This window comes from Nematolebias whitei, chromosome 9 (assembly GCF_014905685.2).
Source record: "Nematolebias whitei isolate Nwh7 chromosome 9, NemWhi1, whole genome shotgun sequence".
Taxonomy (NCBI): Eukaryota; Metazoa; Chordata; class Actinopteri; order Cyprinodontiformes; family Rivulidae; genus Nematolebias; species Nematolebias whitei.
The window spans coordinates 12,630,950-12,640,330 of NC_056506.1; the positions used below are offsets into that span (position 1 = coordinate 12,630,950).

The window sequence follows — 9,381 nt, forward strand, 5'->3', positions numbered from 1 at the left end:
ATATAAATAAGCCATCTAAGAGTTTGACTTGGCAACCCAATTTTCAGAAGAAACCATCTAGATGCATCCACACACCAAGATCAAAATGGAACTTGGCACGCTGCATATTTTTCAAGTTATCCAGCTCAAACGACAGACAGATGCAAGGACAGAGGATGTTTCCAATAACCTTGGTCTTTCCAGGACGCCGGACAACAAAAATAAGCTGCTTAATGACTAAAGAGGCTGTTTATTATGAGGCAGTGACCATCTTGTTTAACCTCATTCCTGTACTCAGAACTTGTCTTTTTATTTTGGGTGACACCAACTTTTCACTCTGTTAGGAGGATTCAGGCGACATCGCTCTGACAAATCAATGACAGTTGATATTATTATCAATGCAGATGTAATTATAAATATATATTTAGAGGCCGTTGTCAGCTTGTGGTGCAAGAAGTTCTTCCAGCTAAAACCTTTGACAATCCAGGATTGAGATTAGCACGAATGAGGCCAGAATTAGCCCAGCTCTGTCCTGAACACACATTTCAACACGAGTTACATTATTCCAGGATGAAAAGACCAACACTGCCGCCTTTAAAGGGCAAATCTCCACAAAACAGACAGAAACGCAAAGTGAGGAGACACTCCCTATTGCAACAAGACAAAGGTTAATTTTGAATTCTCTGTTTAAACTCTGAATGGAAGGGATTCAACATCATTACAACTAACATTTCATTTGTAACAGGAACAAAAAGAACCATCACTGTCACTGAGAATATTCTGGGGAAGCTTTCATAGTATTTCAATGTTTGAATCACGCACTGAAAGCAGCGTGCGACTCACGCAAGGCCTTTTCACTAGTCTGTAGATAAGAAATAGAAGAAACAAACAACAAAAAAGGTTTATTTCTCCAACGTTAATCATAAAATCCAAAATGCTGTTTGCCGTTCTGTGGTTCTGATGATGTGCCAGTGCCAGATTTTTGGGGGGTGGGGGTGTCAGCGAGCTAAATGATGGGATGGAGAAAAGTTTCAGGCAACGCTACATGAGAGAAAGAGAAGTTCAAATAGAAGAAAATGCGTCAGCTTGGTTTGGTGGCATCAGTTGATCTAAACTATATTAACAGAGTTTTGATATTAAACACTTTATTATTATGGTATGGGCTGACCCCACACTGACACCTGAATCTTGACAATCTGGAGAAAATATTTAAAGTGATTCCGTCTGAAGATGTTTCACATTCCTGAAGCTGGAAGCTCAGACGTGCAAGTGAACTCCTCAAGCTCCTCCAAATGCACTAATCATCTTGAACTTTTCATCAACTTCAGTGTTTTTTCTCTCTCACTGGGCTGAGACTGTTGGAGACTCATGAACAATGTTCCCTCTAAGCTGCGTACCTGTGCAATGGTGCACTGCTCGCACATTCTCTGCGCACAAGAAAATCTATGCTGCGCAGTTGTGAACTGGCCATCAGCCCGAGCGCAGCGGTCTCTACAACCTGTCTGACATGCATGCAGAGAAGAAAGAAAAAAAGGAAGAAACTTTCAGCAACTTTCTTGTAATTTTGATTCCATCATGAGCAATGTTCTCTCTAAATTTTTATGTGTCTGCACAAATACACAAGCTCCCTGAACATTGAGCATCCCACTGCATCCTCTGTCCTCACTCCAACTACCTCCATGTCCTCTCTAACTGCATCCATATATCTCATCTTTGTCTTTTTCCTGGCAGCTGCATTTCTAACCTACTGTCCCTCTTCTGGACATGTCCAAACCACTGTCCCTTCTCTGGACATGTCCAAACCACAGAAACAAAGTTGCTGTTGGTTTTCAGGAAGAAACCCCCCCCGCCCAGGTCAAAACAGACCTGTGTCACGATTTGTGTAGCGACAACGTAAGTGTACAAAGAGGTTAAAAAAATTCAACCAATGAAATCACAGGAGAACTTTCATTCCAGCCAATCATCGTCTTCTAAAGTTTTGGCGCTGACGTGCGAAGGAGCTAAGTAGCTACAAACAACCTTGACTTCTAGCTTTTCCAAGCTTTGTTACTGCATATTTCATAGCATACCGAGGAATAATGTTTGGCATTTGGCAAAGTTTACGGTCGTACAACGTCAAACAACAGTGGTACGTAAGCTAATCCCACGACTTGTAGCCATTTTTATTATGCTAAGTGTTACCAAACAGCGGTGCTCGGTGTAAATCTGGATGGTCAAAGGAAAAGATTACAAACAGTGGTGAGACCAGCTATGTTATATGGTCTTGAGACAGAGACATGGACAAAAAGACAGGAGAAAGAAATGGAAGTGGCAGAAATTAAGATGTTAAGGTTTTCCTTAGGAGTGACAAGGATGGATAAGATAAGGAATGAGCTCATCAGAGGTACAGCACAGGATGAACAACTGGGAGATAAAGTTAGAGAGACCAGATTGAGATGGTTTGGACATGTCCAGAAGAGGGACAGTGGTTTGGACATGTCCAGAGGAGGGACAGTGGTTTGGACATGTCCAGAGGAGAGACAGTGGTTTGGACATGTCCAGAAGAGGGACAGTAGATTAGAAATGCAGCTGCCAGGAAAAAGACAAAGAGGAGATATATGGATGCAGTCAGAGAGGACAAGGAGGTAGTTGGAGTGAGGACAGAGGATGCAGAGGGATGCTCAATGCTCAGGGAGCTTGTGTGTTTGCGCAGACACATGAAAAATTAGAGAGAACATTGCTCATGAAGGAATCAAAATTACAAGAAAGTTACTGGTCTCACCAATCAGCAAGAAAAACATGTCGTGTTTTGAGCAAGCAGATGTTCTAAACCATGGCCCTAGGTTTTTCTGCAGAACTGTATTCAAGGCTGAGCAGATTATTGGAGACTGCCTTGAAAGGCAGCCCCCTATTATTATCCACCTGACAAGGGTTTCTTAACTTTATATCTTACTCTTATGTCAACATAAATGTGGCCCGAACCGCAACATGTACCCCCACAAATTTTATATCAAAACAACTGGCTCAGCACTGTGATGTGTGCTATTACATTTATTGGCGTTTCAAGTCACCATGGTGATGTAATTCGCAAACAAAGATGCCATTTTACTAATTCAAAATGCCTGACAAAACTCTAAAATGGCCGCTATGTGTCAGTCCCTGTCCAAGTTTCTCCAGGAATGTTCTATTTCATATAGGCTTCGCCCTTTAAGGCTATTGATAGTGGGTATATCAATTCGTGTGCAGTGCAGCACTGAAAAACTTTAGTCCACGCCCACGTGCTGTGTGGGCCCCACCCCCGGTCCGTATAAATTATGGTGAGACCGGGTAATCGGCTCCCATTTTTTCTTCAGCCAGCTAGCTAGCACTGTCAGAAGAACGAAGAAGGAAAAGATGTCCAGCTTTGACCGGCACAACTTTTGCTAAGGATGGCTGGGTCTCCGCCACGCCAGCCTCCTGCCGTCCCAGTGAGCTCTTCCTCCCCGAGGAAAACCAGAGACGAGTAGCCTTGTTCAAGGTAAGTGCCGAGGAGTGTTTTTCCGTGGCGGGCCGCTACCTGCTGGATGACGCCATCGCCTTTTCTAACGTGTTTTCCTCGCGGTGAATTGGATGATTCCCTCGAAAAAGGCGATGTTAGCAGCAGCTCTGCTGGGTGTTTTTTCCGTGGAGGGCCGCTACTTGCTGGATGACGCCACCGCCTTTTCTAACGTGTTTTCCTTGCGGTGAATCGGATGATTCTTTCGAAAAAGGCGTTGTTGGCAGCAGCTACCCTGAGTGTTTGTCCGTGGAGGGCCGCTACTCACTGTACGACACCATCGCCTTTTCTAACGTTTTTTCCTAGCGGTGAATCGGATGATTCCCTCGAAAAAGGTGATGCGGGCAGCAGCTCCGCTGAGTGTTGTTTCTGTGGCGAGACGCTACGCGCGGGACGACGCCATCGCCTTTCTTTGATGCAGAGTCACGAAGTGAATCGAATGATTCCTCCGTGAAAGATGATGCTGGAAACAACCTCGCTGCCCCTTCCCTCCTGGAGAGCGTAGTGACTGAAGAAGAGCGGTAGAACAGATGCTCAGCCACCTCGGGTCTTCCCACGTCGGCGACTACACCGCTCCCAGCCGTCGGCGCACTCCTTTCGGAGCTGCCCGGCATAATCCAGGAGGCTGCTAACACAAAGGGACTTTCCGTCCTTCGCCTCCCTCCGCCCTGATTGGATGATCCGGCGGGAAGGTTTGGCTCCGCCCCGGCTCATCGCCCTGATCCCATCTGGCCTCACTGTCCAGCTGTGACGTCACATTAGAACAAGGCTGCAGCTTGGCCCGGCAAGCTGAAGACATCCGTCTCCACCTTAGCCTCCATCTCTAGAGTGGAGAGTTTTACCGATCTGTGTTTTTTTCTCTCGGTTCTCCCCCCTGGAGCCAAGTCTGGCAGGAGGTGCTTGGGGCAAAAGCTTCTAGAATGAACCGGCAACCTATCCCTCCAGGAAAGCATGACCAGAGGGTGACAAAGCTCTCCAACCGAGCTCACCAGTGCACATCCCAGGCGGTCGCAGTGAACAACATCGCTCTGCTGGCCTACAGCATCTCAAAGAGGCTGGAGGAAGCAGACCTGCTGGAGGAGACAAAGAGCTCTCTCTGTAAAGCCGCTGACGTCATCTTAAACATGTGCGCCATCTCTGCGGTCTGCCTGTCCCGCATCGCTGCCCGGATGACCATGATCCAGAGGACCATCTGGCTCCGCCTCTTGCCATCCTTGTCTGAGAGGATGCAGAAAGACCTGCTGGAGGGCCCCATCACCCCAGAGGCGCTGTTCGGGGCCAACCTCAGGACCACCCTTGAGAAATCGCTGAGGTACGAGGAGGTCTCAGAGACTGTACACTATCTGGTGACGTCACAGTCCTCCTCCCACCCCTCCGGCTGCTGGAGGGACCACCTTGGCCAGCAACAGCAGGAGAGGTGCTCCACAGCTGTGGCAATGACTTCACGCCCCGCTCCTCCGCCGGCCCCCTCCACCAGGTAACAGATCCTTGAGGGGAAGGTATGTGTTTTTTTTTGATGATGTATGTTTTTCGATATAAAACAGAAACATCTCTGGAAGTAAAGTTTTTTCATCTGAGACTGTCAGATCAGCTGCTCTCACAGCTGCCTCTCTTCACACATTTCCCACACAGAATGAGCCAGTAACCTCTAAACAGCGTTTTAAATGGCACCGCAGTTCAGTAAATATCACAAAACACTCGTCTGCCAAAATGATGTTTTTACAGCAGACCGAGTCCAGTAAAATCCCTCGTTTTCAGCCAGAGCCCATTTTTAATTTCTGCTGTTTTCTGCCTACTCACAGCACAGCAGGAGTAAACGTGTTTTCTCCACGACAGCTGCAGCCTCCACCGAAACGGTGTCTCACTCAGAAAGTGCTCACACCTCCTCTCAGTGTGCGCCGGCTGGCTCACTTCAACTCCAATGTGAGACCGCAGCCTGGGCTCAGCACAGAGGCACACATACAGCCTTTTTTCTGTCGGAGCCACCCTTGGGTTCCCCCTGGAGAATCTCCAGAGCGGGTGATGGCAGTAAGGTTTTTTTTAGTCTGGTTGACGTTCATGAGAAACATGACGCAACACAAAATGTGTGCCCACTCTCCGAGTGTTACTCAGAGTGGCAGCGAGTGTGTTCCCTGGACAGATGGGCGGACCGTCTGATCAGCAGGGGTTACACGCTGCAGTTCGCAGCTCAACCCTCACTGTTCAGAGGGATTATAGAGACGGTTCTGTCTTCTCCAGAACAGAGCTCGTCTCTCCAGTCAGAAGTTCAGGAATTTCTGACAAAAAAACTTGATTTCCAGAGTTCCCAACGGAGAGGAAAATACGTTTGTTTTTTTCCCCTCCCACTACTTCCTGGTTCTGATAAAAAAAACAGAGGGATGAGATCCATTCTCGACCTGTTCATGTTCAGCAATTCGATCATGGGGAGGCAATTCCACATGCTGTCAAACAGCTGCTGGAGAACTTCACCAGAACGACTGGTTTTCACCTCCATAGATCTGAAGAGTGCATATTATCACATTTTCCATCATTCTGAAACACCCCACGCACGTTCTCGAAATGCGTGGAGACGGCTCTGCAGTCGTTACACATGGCAGGAATGAGAATTATTTTTATCTGGACGATCTGCTCTTATTAGCTCAGTCCAGATAGGAAGCAGTCGCACAGACCAAAACGCTAGTGTTACATCTGCTAAACCTGGGGTTTTCTATAAACTGGGAAAAAGTTCCGTTCGTCCGCCCAAGATGATTGTTTATCTGGAAGTGGAGCTAAACTCAACCACAATGAGAGCCCATTTATCACAGCTGAGAGCCAAAGCTCTGTCAGTTCAGCTCCGCCGTGTCAAACCCTGCAGCAGTAACAGTCTGCCTGTCATGCGACTCCTGGGACGATTTCAGTGGCCCACATCGTGGTTTTGCTGGGCCTACTTCACATGAGACCCCTTCAGAGATGGTTCGCCCGCCTGCGCATAGATTCTGTGCGCCAGAAGAGGCGGATCATCTTTGTGCCCCCCTCCGTGAGAACCGATCTGAATCACTGGGAAACCCCCTCATTCTGTCAGAGGGAGTTCCCATCAGCAGGCCTACGTCACACGTCTCAGTTTTCACAGACGAGTTCCTGTCAAGCTGGGAGGAATGTGTCTGTCCCAGGCAGTGGGAGCACAGTGGCTAGACCACATGTCGCTTCACATAAATGCGCTAGAATGTTTTCACAGTCTGAAACGTGACTCAGCATTTTGCCCCCGTGCTGCGGGATCAGCATGTTCTGATCCACACAGACAACAAATTACGGCAGCTTACATACACCGTCAGGGAGATGTGCGTTCAGCCCAACTGTTACGCATTGTGAAACAGCTGTTGTGTTGGGCACACAAAAACCTGCTCTCCATCAGAGCAGTGTACATTCCCAGTGTCCTGAACAGGGGAGCGGATATCATGTCGAGGGGCGGTCCCCGTCACAGAGACTGGAGCCTCCATCCCAAGCTGATCTCTCAGATTTGAAGCAGGTTCGGCTGCGCAGCAGTGGATCTGTCCGTCACACTGGAGAACGCCCTGTGTCAATTATGGTTCTCACTGAGCCCACGAAACGACCCACCGTTAGGAGTGGACGCCTTCACTCACAGCCCGTGGCCAAAAATGCTACTTTATGCGCTTATATCAAAGTGGACAGCTTTTCAGTGCTGGTGCACGGAGAAAGCCGTAGAGGCCATCTCATGTCCACTAGGTGGCATGCTGACCTTTCTGCAGCAGCTGGTGGACAGAAATCTAGCGTTCAGCACAATTACGACTTATGCTGCAGCTATTTCTTCCTGTCACGAGGGCTTCGGTGACAGAACAGCTTTTAATCACCCGTTGATGAAGCCTTCCTGAAAGGTGTACGGAGACACAGACCGGTGTCATGCCCACTAGCTCCCCAGTGGGACCTAACGATGGTTCTGCGCGCTCTGATCAAATCTCCTTTTTGAGCCTTTAGATCAGGTTTCACTTAAATTCCTGTCACTTAAAACAGCCCTGCTGTTGGCTTTGACATCAGCAAAGAGAGTGAGCGATTTATCTGCGCTCTCTGCTGCCCCGTCATGCCTCTGGATTCAAGCTGATGGCAGCTCAGCTGTGCTGAGACCTAACCCAGCTTTCATACCAAAAAACATCACAAGCTCATTTAAATCGAGAATGATAACCTTGGAGAGGTTTTATCCTCCTCCTCACAATTCAGAGGAGGAAGTATCATCTCACCACCTCTGTCCCGTGCACACGCTTGCATGTTATATAGCATGCACGGCCCCACTGCGTTATTATCAGCATCTCTTTGTGCATTACAGGGACACATCTGTAGGTCGCCCTTCATCCACTCAGCGCCTGTCACACTGGCTGTGTGAGGCTATTTCTGAAGCTTACAGAACATTAGGACTGGACCCTCCAGAGAATCTCAGAGCTCATTCCACCAGAGGGATTTCATCCTCTACAGCTTTGCATGGAGGGATGACAGTGGAGGACATTTGTACGGCGACCACTTGGTCATTGCCTTGTTCATTTATTCGCTTCTATCTACGTGATGTCTCTGCTTTCTCCATGACTCATTCTAGTTCTTAGCGTTCTAACAGAAGGATTTTTACTTGTTTCATGGAATTTCGGTTTAAGCTTACATCTGACTGCATGCAATTAGTGTGAGACATTTATTATCAGTCACAAGTTCATGACTGCTGTTTTTATTGTTACTAATCAGTTCATGACTGCTGTTACCAATCAGTTCATTTGGTTACTAATCAGTTCATTTTGTTATTAATCAGTTCATATTGAAGAGCTGTTGACCTGCTCTATTCATCGTTATACGGTTACAATTCGTAACCTTCTGTTTTTTCCATTCTCAGCAGCAGGACTGCGTTTCAGCCTTCCCTTTTTCCCCATCGGAGATCTTTTCTCTCTGGGGCGCTCTTGTGCATGGAACGCATAATTACGCAGCACAGAAGGCTGAGTGATTAAATGTTTTTTTGGTGGAAGCGGGTGCTTCATTTTGAGTCTAAATGGACCCAGTGAGGCATAGACTACATCCTGCTTCGTCTTTAACCCACTAGCAATAACCTTAAAGGGCAAAGCCTATACAAAATAGAACGTTGGCCACGTACTGTAACCCCAGATTCTATGAGTATAGGTGCAGCCCTTTAAGCTCTGGGTCTCACTGGTTCCTAAATGGCTGAAGAAAAAAGCTATTTGGGAGCCGATTACCCGGTCTCACCGTAATTTATACAGACCGGGGGTGAGGCCCACACAGTAGGTGGGCGTGGACTAAATTTTTCAGTGCTGCATTGTGTGCGAAAGGATAAACCCACTAGCGATAGCCTTAAAGGGCTGGGGTTACAGTACGTAACCAATGTTTTGTTTTCCACATCTGCTCACTTAGTACCTACCGTAGCAGCCTCCCTACACCTATGATTTAATCTGTTGGAGTAAACTTTGGAAATGAAACAGAGTTGGACCAGATTATAGTATTCAATATTTATTTTAGCATGTTTTTTAGTTTAAACCTGGATATTTGAGACTGTAGTTTCAGATTTTGACTGTCACAGCAGAGCTTCTGTACATGTGTCAAAATACAGCTCTACTTCTCAAGAACTTAAGAGAACTACATCATACACCCGTCACCTTGTATAACCTTTGACCTTGATTTGTGACCTTGACATTGAAAGGTTACGGGATACTCCGTCTAGCAGCTGAGCGGATAATAGAAAAACCATGCAGATTGTGACACTAGCGCCACATCTGGTATGATCATCTTTGAGGGGTTCATCAAATCTGCCTGACTGCTCATTGGAAAATTCAAGATGGTGGCCTTTTTTCAAGATGGCTGCCAAAATGAGCTTATTTCTGTAATCACACAATCTTTGCATATAT

General features: G+C 47.1%; 1 protein-coding gene across 1 annotated transcript in view; it reads right to left on the reverse strand.

Annotated features, from left to right (window-relative positions):
- Positions 1-9,381, reverse strand: part of sugt1 (SGT1 homolog, MIS12 kinetochore complex assembly cochaperone) — a 176,677-nt gene that overhangs the window by 4,042 nt on the left and 163,254 nt on the right. The window lies entirely within an intron of this gene.